This window comes from Mauremys reevesii, linkage group 23 (genome assembly GCF_016161935.1).
Source record: "Mauremys reevesii isolate NIE-2019 linkage group 23, ASM1616193v1, whole genome shotgun sequence".
Lineage (NCBI taxonomy): Eukaryota > Metazoa > Chordata > Testudines > Geoemydidae > Mauremys > Mauremys reevesii.
In genome coordinates this window covers 8632744-8642291 of record NC_052645.1, presented here as the reverse complement: position 1 = coordinate 8642291, position 9548 = coordinate 8632744, and the positions used below count along the sequence as shown (strand labels likewise).

The following is a 9548-nucleotide window of genomic DNA, read 5'->3' as shown; positions in this document are numbered from 1 at the left end:
CTGGGCAGAGACTGATCTTCATCTGGCCCCTGTAGCACACGAGCCTCCGGCCTGTACACATTTGACAGAGCAAAGATGAGTAGCTGGAGTTTATTGCCCTGTTTGAATTCCAGACACCTCTGGATGAAAAATGAGCCACTTAAAGTGATAAAAGGGCCTGGTTTTTATTTACTGGAGTGGTAACGAAACACTCGCAGATACGTCTTGTTTGTACTGTGCATTCATGCAGATCAGATGCTACCAGGCACACAGACACTCTGAGATACAGCTCCTAGGTGTCAGAGTCGCAGCCGTGTTAGTCTGTAGCCGCACAAAGAACAGGCGTCCTTGTGGCACCTTAGACACTAACACATTTATTTGAGCACAAGCTTTCGTAGGCTACAGCCCACTTCACCTTTGCAATGGAGTTCTGAGGGGAGGCATAAAAGGCCTGACCCTCAGTCACAGGTCCCTGCATTTCTACTGCACCAAGCATGGTGACATTGGCACCATTTTTTTTTCAGTTTTATTTACCTTTATTTACCTTTATTTATCTACGTCAGATTTACCCCCGAGCCAGACGTTTTGGCTTCCTCGGCTTCTTTGGAGAGAGCTTTGTCTTCTGAGCAACTTCCTCTTCTCGCTTTGGACCGATCTGCTCCTTCTCAGTGAGGATCATCTCAGCTTGACGGGGGAGCTCGTGTAGGGGTTGACACGACCATAACCTCTATCTAACGCCGGCGCATTTTGAGGGCCCTGTTGGTCTGGATGTGCTCAATTACCAGAGAATCCACAGCAAGACCCCTGAGTTCAGCATGACTCTCAGCATTTTTGAGCATGTGGGGTAGAAACTCTGCACTCTTTTCAGGCCAACGTCCCTGTGTCCAGCCCCGTTGCTTGGCCTGAGCACCTCTGCCAACTCCACCATTGTAAGGACTGAAGGGAACACCCTGCCTTTTTAGGGTCACATCCTTTAAGTATTTAGTGGCTTTCCGGATATGCATGCCCTTGATAGCTTGAGCGGTCTCACGAGTGTTCTTGAAGTGGACTCGAAGGTTAGAACCCCTTGACTTGCATGATTTGGTGGGGTTCTCTGGATCAAGTGAGTAGCAGACCATTTTCAGAGCTTAACTCAGGCAGACAAATCTGCCTGAAGAGGGAGGTTCACTTGCCTGGCTTTTTCCCCCTACTGCCCTATTTCCTCCTTCCCCTCCTGGGCTAGGAAGGGTGCTCTTCTGGCAGCCATTGGGTTGCTGTGTTCCCTTTCCCCAGCTCTGCACATTTCACCAGGCCTCTCCTGCTCTATCAGCACAATCACACGAAGAAAACGGGAGCCAGGATGCAGCGGGAATGGCAGGTGGAATCTGCCAGGGCCTGCAGCAGTTAGTCTGGAAGACAGCTGGTTAGGTGAATGTACCTGTTACAGTGTTAAGGTACCAAAGGGTAAAATTAATCACAAGGACTATGTGGCTGCTGTGGGGTAAATAAGTGTTTCAATACCATGGAGAGATACCGGAGGAATTGCACTAGTATCTGACTGGCTCAGAGCGACTCTTAGCACTTGGGTCAGAGATTTTTGACCCATTGTGTTTCTTATTTCACTGGTCACACTGGTAAGACATAAAATTGTGCATCATTTACAGGCACTTCATTCATTCATGACGCTGATAAATTGGAAGGAATTCAGACAAGACCAGTGAAAATGATTTAGAGGCTGGAGGGACTGATTTACAAGGAAGATTAAGAGGGTTAAACATGTCTTGCTTGGCTAAATGCCATCTGAGGGGGCTTTTTACAAGTATTTGAAGAGGTTAAATGCTAAATACCAAGAAAAGAGGAATTATTCAGGACGTTCTGAGGTGGTAAAGGCATAAGTAATGGGATGAAATTAAGCAAAGAAAAAATTAGGCTTAATATTGGGAAGTACAATGTATGTAGACAGGTTTCAGAGTAGTAGCCATGTTAGTCTGTATCAGCAAAATCAACGAGGAATCCTTGTGGTACCTTACAGACTAATAAATTTACAGAGTGCATCAGCCTGTGGAACAGGCTCTCAGGAAAACTTAGTGGAAATCCCATCATTTGGGGTATTTAAATGTGAACCAAACAAATTATTGTATTATTTGTACCACTGTCGCCCCTAGGAGCCTTAGTCATAGACCAGGATCTCATTGTGCTACGAGCTGCACAGACATGGGACGAAAGACAGTCCCAAACAAATAACTTAAGAATGCAATGAAAGGAATGACCCTGGACCAGGATGAACCCTGACCAGTGACAGTAGGTCTTTCCACACTGTAATCTTTGATTCATCCGCAATTAGTCTTCCTTTGTCCACGTAAGCTGAACCTTCTTCTGGAGCTGTCAGCATTGCTCCAACCACAATCATGTTTACTCATGAGTGAACAGAGGGAGGCAAGCAATTTGCTACCTGCAGTTTATTTAGCAAATTCAGCCCCCTTTCCTGTTTGCAAGTTGTCTGTACACAGGAGGCGATTTTTTTATGACGCTGGTTGATATTCAGTTATTTGGTAAGTATTTTGTGCCAACAAATTCCAGCTGTGGGGCTGCTCATGAACTGTTTGCCACGAATGTTTACTTGGTCACCTGTCACATGGCATTGTTTGAAGGTGCAGTTGGTCACCTAAGTCACATGGCACTGTTTTCGTTCTTTTACAGGCATTTCAAGATGGCCATATAATCACCCCTGGCTTGCAGCTTTGCGTGAAGGCTTCTTCTCACAAGTGTTTGTGAGACTTTGCTCTGCAGGGAACAGTCTCATGAATAAAGAGCTGCTCGCACAAATGTTCATAAAGTAAATAAGAAGTGTCACTGATATCATCAAAGGGAGATCTGTTCAGAACGCGCTGAAATATTTGTGAGAAATGTTCCATAATATTTGGCTTGCTATTTAGCATGGGAACAGGAGAACTGTCGAACCAAATTCAAGAAAAATACTAAACCCTTTATGAGTGACTGATACAATGTTTATATTAAAATTACATATTTGGTTGTGTTTATTAAGAATTACTCAAAATTAATACATATTTGGGAGATCTTAATAGACTTTAATTATTTAAAGCGATCAATAAATACTACCAATAGAGTAAACATATGAGTGCGTTTGTAGCTGATTACTAGAAATGACTATCCATTATTTAACATTATTACCCTAAAACAAAAGTAACAGTTAATCTTCATGTAGCGGGGTGGTTACCCGCTCTTGCCCTTTGGGGCTTAAAACAGCCCATGAGAGGGCTTAAAAGCGTCAGCTCTAAAAGCTGGGCTGATTGGGGAAGCGGCCGCAGCTGGGCCACAGCTGGCCTGTATAAAAAGGCCAGGGAAGCCAGGAGCAAACAGTCTCCCTCTGCCTGTAGAGGGAGAAGGGTCTGGCTGCTTAGAAGCTAGAGACAAGGTACCTAGAGTGGAGCAGGGCTGGGGAAAGGCAGAGGAGCTGGGGAGCTCCAGCCTGGAAAGCCCCAGGCTGTGGCCTTGATAAGGGCCAGGACATGTACTGGGGCTATAGAGGGGTAGCCAAGGGTAGGCAAAGGCAGCAGGTTCAAACCCCTCTTTGCCAGTGCTGAATGGCGTGTACACTGCAGTCTGCCCTAGGGAGCAGGGGCTAGATGGTGACTGGCAGTAGCCATATTCTGAGGCGAAGTGGGGGTAGTGGGTTGGGGGTTCCCCAGGGAGGGGAGACTCAGATTGGTGGGATACTGCCAGGGGGCAGCACCCCAGTTAAAAGGGCATCGGGGTCTAGGGAGGGACACGGGCACCAAGAGGACAGGCAGATCACCGGCCTGCAGAGAATCTTGCGCTCCCTGGCTGGAAAAAGAGCTAATTCCCGAGGATGACCAGCAGGAGGTGCCGCAGGGGTGAGTCTGCTCATCTACATTCACTATACTATACAGCGGTTTACCATCCTTGCAAAAATCTACTCATGCACTTGCCCAGGTGGACAATTTGTTTGGATGGGCCAGTAAAATATTATGACTTGTTTTTGTTTGATGAGGTGTTTCATTCTTAAGAAGCATGGTCTGTGGATTAAAGCACAGAACTGGAGACCTACATTCCATTCCCAGCTCTGCCACTGCCCTGCTGTGTGGTCGTAGGCAGATCACTTAACTCTGGTCATAATTTCCCCACCTGTCTCTCTATCTCCCAGGAGTGTTCTGAGGGCAAATTAGGTAGTGTTGGTAAAATGCTTTGCATGTGCAGGGCCAAATCTGGGATGGTGTAACTCCTGAAATCAGTGGAGCTATGAGAGCAGACAATTTGGCCTGCAACCTTCTATATAAGTGGTAATAATCATCATGGTAAAGACAGGTGAGTGGATTTTGTGCTTGAGCAGTTACATTTTCATAACAGGTTTGCAGGGTGGAATGATGTCATCCCTACAATTGATTTTTATTTTTAAAGCATAGCTCTTTCTCTCTCCTGCCCCTCGACACACACAAACAGCTCTTGTGGGCTTCAGCAGGCATTGTGCAAATGTATTTCAGAGTAGTATCTGGTGTACACATTTGGAATGCTCTGGGATCTTCTGGCACAATAGATGCAGGGAGTATTAGAACTGCATTGGTTAGGACTGGAGCGAAATTCAGCCAGAAATGGGCATTTGGCTAAAGACTGACCAAACTTTGATAATAGGCTTTGGCTGAATATTTCTTTAAGTATCTTTTAGAAGCCAAATAGTGAGAAGGTGCCACTCCTTTCCCCATAGTATTAGCGTCGTGACTGGTCCCCTGTGAGTTCCGTCTCCTCCCCCAAGGTTTGGTCTGAAAGTGACAAAGGTCAGGGGGAGCTAAGGAGAAGATTCTACTTGCTGGATGCTTCTTTTCCCTTCCTCTTTGTGGTCAGTTCATGTCGGACTCACTTACTGTTATTCCTCTGCCACCTCCTTGCCATCTCCTCCCACTCGGGAGGGATTCAGGAGGACTGGCAAGCTCTAGGCTTGCAGCAGTAGCCCCTAGAGAAGCTATTTACTCTGTCATCACTCTTACAATCTCTATTTTAAACCCATCATTTTCGCAAAGTCAACAAACCCTGTTTGAAGAGGCAGCTGTGAATCTAATCCAGCGGGCTCGCTAATTACCGGAACCCTCTGGATCAACAATATTAGACAAGCAGTAGCCCACATAAGGCCACTGCCCTATCCAGAGCACGTCGGCCCCCGTTGCCCATGAGCAGAAATATGAAACCTTTTCACAAAGAAAATGAGAATGGACAGACTTGCTAAAATCTCTCTGCAAACAATGCAATCACCTGTAATTATAACAAGGAGCTTGTGGCTGAAATCCCAGTGCACCTGCTTTAATCCAACGAGGAGTCTGAGCCTGGCAGGCTCTCCACTGACTTTACTGGCTTTGGATCAAGCCGGGGACATTCTAGCTGCTGTGCAGTGTTTGTTTGTTTGGTTTTTTTCATCACCTGTTATACAAATAGCAGGGGCAGTGTGGTCCCGTGTGCAGGGCACAAGCCTTGGACTTGGGAGCACTAGGCTATAGTCCTTGCTCTGCCATTGATTTCCTATGTGACCCCGGGTGCGTCACTTTACCTCTTTTTCCCTTTTTCTGCCTTGTGTATTTAGACTGAGCTCTTAGGGCAGCAGCTGTCTGGTTTTATGTGTTTGCGCAGCACCTGCCGTGCTGGGGACCTCAAGACACTACAGTAAGAGAAAGGAATCACAGCTGCAGGGCTGGCTGTGCCTCTGCCCGCTCTTTGACTCTCTGATCCACCCCTGTCAGGTGTCAGGCCTTTACTTCTCCTGGGGTGGAATCCCTCAGTTCTCCCACACTGAGCCTGGACCCTGTGTTTATCCACCACGTGTACCCAGCAGGTCCAATTGGGTTTGGCACCTGCGCTCCTTCCCATCGGGAGCGGTGACTAGTGTGTGGGGGGGGGGGAGTGTGACCCACCAGCCTCCTTATACCCCCGTGTTGTTGGGTCTTACCAGAAGGAATAAAGTGCAACATAACAGAAAAGGGAGTTTAAAACAGCAGACTGTCTGTACACAGGTGGCTCTTACCTGGAAGCTAACCATCCCCTCACGGAAGCCTAGGAAGGCCTAACAGGTGTCTCTGTGTGTGTCAGTCTGAATAGCTTCTCAACAACTGTCCAACAGCTGCTGCCTCCCCTCTAGAGAGAGTCCCGTTGTATCCAGCCAGAATTCTTTGTTCTCTCAGTTCCTGGGCTTTGGGGCTCTGCTAGCCCACAACCAGTTGGCTGGGGTTCATGGGAGGCTGAGCCGGTCTCCTCTGGGCCAAGGGCTCTCACTTTGCCTTCAGGAACTCCCCGTGTTTGCTGGGGGGATGTCTTGTCTAGAGTCATTGTTTCACTTGCCTGTTTCCCCAGAACACTGTTGATTTAACTCAACCTAGTCATACAGTAAATGTCCCCATAATCAAGTCAATGTACATTCTTCACGAATGATCACAGAGCAGCTCACCATATGCAAAACAGATGTATAGATTTTTGGTATCTACTTCCTACATTCTGTACTGTGGCGTCATGAGGTTGACTGTTAGGCAGATTAGAATCACCACACTGGATCCATCGGGGCGTTGGGGACAAAAAACCCTACAAACAAACCTGGACCAGGCAGCACTAAATTATGGAGAAATTTTCACAGAAGTCTGGACTATATTGCTGGCTGCGCCTGATGGAAAAGCCAGACACTCAGCTGAATCCTCATCCACTCCCAGTCACTTTTACTTCAGTAAGGTTACTCCTATAAGTGAGGTCTATAGGAATTAGGCCCTGATGCTCACACTTCCTTTGCTAGGACTTATTTTCCAGCTCACCTGCAAACACCAGCCATGGTGTTCCTTGTAACATACACAACCAGGAGCACGGCAACATTGAATTTAGTTACATAATCCTCCTGAAGTGTCGTTCTCAAAAGGTCACCGCATCTCTCCTTACCCTGCTGGCTGGGAGCCTGAGATCGTGAGAATTGTCATAGAACTTTCTGTATCCAGCATGAGAGCTGTACCTTCAATTCCTCCCTGCAAACGAACAGCACAAGCTGCTAGCGCCTGCAGTAGTGAAGTGCCTCAGAAGCCTTAAATAAAGCAGCACTTGTGTGAGAAGCTGGAGAGCAGCTGGCTTGGCCAGGGAGCTGTTTACACTGTTTGATTGCTTTCTATCCTTTCGGTCCTTCACTGCCATATCTCAGTGCTGTTCCTCCTATCAAATCTCGCGGAGCCAGAGCCTCTAGTCCATATTTTCCTCTTCTGAAGGCTGCTTACATCAAACCTGGAACTCCTGAAGAGACTCAAAGGGCACGGCCAGGTCACATGGTAAGAGGCAAAGTCCTGGCAGCTGCAGGATGTTACTCAGTGTTGGAAGTAGGCATGTAGGTGTACCTACTTCTGCCATCTCACTGGTGGTGTCCGTGGTGGCGTCACACCTGCCATTGCACCTTTGCAGCTGCCTTTGAGGGTCTCTTTTAGGATACGCCAGTATTTCAACAACCACCTTAAAAATCCCTCTACCAGGACTCACCAGCCAAACTCCCGCCCTCTTTCATGCACTCCCTCTATCCCCAGAAAAAAAGATCTGTTTTGGTTCAAACAGGAATTAAACCAGGGAACTCCTATGGCCTCTATTATATGAGAGGTCACACCATCTGGCCTGATAAGCTAAGAATTTGAATTATTTTCTATCCCGTTCTCAAGATCTTGATTTTTGGGATGAGACAGGACCAAATTTATCCCTGCCAGAACCCCATTGATTTCAGTGGGTTTTAGCAACTGATGAATTTGGCCCAGAGAATGTTAAGTCTGGAGTTTACTTGTATTTACTCCCAGACCAGTTCCAGTCAATGGAGCTATATGGAGGTGTAAAATTGGTGCGAGATCAGACTCAGGTCGAAGGGATCAGAGACAGTGTGTGTGCCGGGGAAGCTGTGGAACTAGCCAAAACGACTGGGTACAGAAAGGGAGTGCAGACGGTATGTGTGGGCTGAGGTTGGAAGAACCTGGCTGTGCATCGTCAGCAAGGGAACCAACAGGACTATGGTACTAGGGTAGGGGTAGCACTGCTTCTTGTGCTCTACCAGCCAGAGCCAACAGAAAGCACATGCAGAGCCTTTGTGGGCAGAGGGGCGTGAGGAACTGGTGCCCCTAGCACATGTTTGTGTTAGCAAAGGAGGCCTGGGCCCAGCTGCAAACAGAACAAGTGTCCTACTCAGCTATAAAAAATTAGAGATGAGCAAAGTGGCCACGGTAAGACACCACCCTGAGCCATTGCCCAAAGTTCCCCTGAGCGTTCGCCCCACCCTGAAAAGAAATCGTGGAGGAACTTTGACAAAGTGTGAGTCGCTTTTAAACCACTGATGTTCATTTTCAGCACTTGTGGCTGCACTGCAACGATTCGGCTGTAGGCGAAGTGTTGAAATACTGCAAGGAGAGTTCTTCACATGGTTTTTGTGGCCCAGACCAAAGCAGAGGAGATCACGCAAAAGCTCTCATGCAATTTCCATTGTGCAGATTCAAGATAGGTTTAAAAAAAAACAATTACAGGTATTATACGAACTGAACCACTTAAGACTAACTAATCCAGGCTAGGAATTATGAATTCCTGAGTGATAATCCTGGCCCTGCTACCAGCTTGCAGTGTGTCCTTGAGCAAGCCACCCTGCCTCAGTTTCCCTGTCCGTAGAATAGGGGTAATAATACCTTACAGGGCATGGGGAGGATTAGTCACTTAATGCCTGAGTGCACTGAAGGTGTAAAGAGGGGAGAAAATGAGAGAACGAACCACACATGACAGATGTTAACATTGTTTCATGCATGGCTGGAAGGTGCTTCGATACTACAGTGGTGAAAGAACTCTGAGTAGAATGGAATAAAGGGCTGTGTGTTGCCATTGAGCCAGATTCCCAGCTGAAGCCCGTGGAGCTACACTGATTTACCCTAGCTAGCATCTAGCCCATTGGCAGTAACCCAGTGATCCCATGTATAACTTCCATGGATAAGCTGGGTTGATTCTGACACATCTGTGTAGGGTTCCTTGTTGGACTATGGATCCATCCAAGTACAACTGCCACATATCTCCTTAATAGTTCTGCTGCTCCTTCATTGCACTATCTAATAGATCAGAGGGGCAGTAACCCACCTCCTCAACGTGACCACAACAGATCGTATGAAATCCTATTGCATGTGCAATGTGCATGAGATCAACCCTGAGAGGAGGAAAACACTCACCCATCATCTCTGCGACAACAATGACCTTTGGAGCATTTTGTTCACCTGAAGGAAAATAAACGTTGTATTTCCTGATTAACACTGTCCAAGTATGAGCTCTGCCCTGCCATTATTCTCTCTCTCCACGCCACTCTCAGCGTAACGACTGGTTCAAAATCAAAGCTCTCCTGTTTTGTAGCTGTCAAAGCCAGGAAGCACTTTTTGGAACTAATCGCTACACAAATGGCTTCAACTTAGGTCTGTGTTTACTCTGGGACACAGCATGGGGGCACAAAGGGCCCTCATTGGAGATGGCAATTTCTCCCCGAGGTTTTAGTTTAATGATTAGTATTAATAATTGCTATTCTGCTTTGAGCAGAG

The 9548-nt window shown here is 47.0% G+C and overlaps 1 pseudogene; it reads right to left on the bottom strand.

Annotated features, from left to right (window-relative positions):
• Positions 1–544: 544 nt before the first annotated feature.
• Positions 545–1115, bottom strand: LOC120389383 (annotated as a pseudogene).
• Between the last annotated feature and the right edge of the window lie 8433 nt (positions 1116–9548).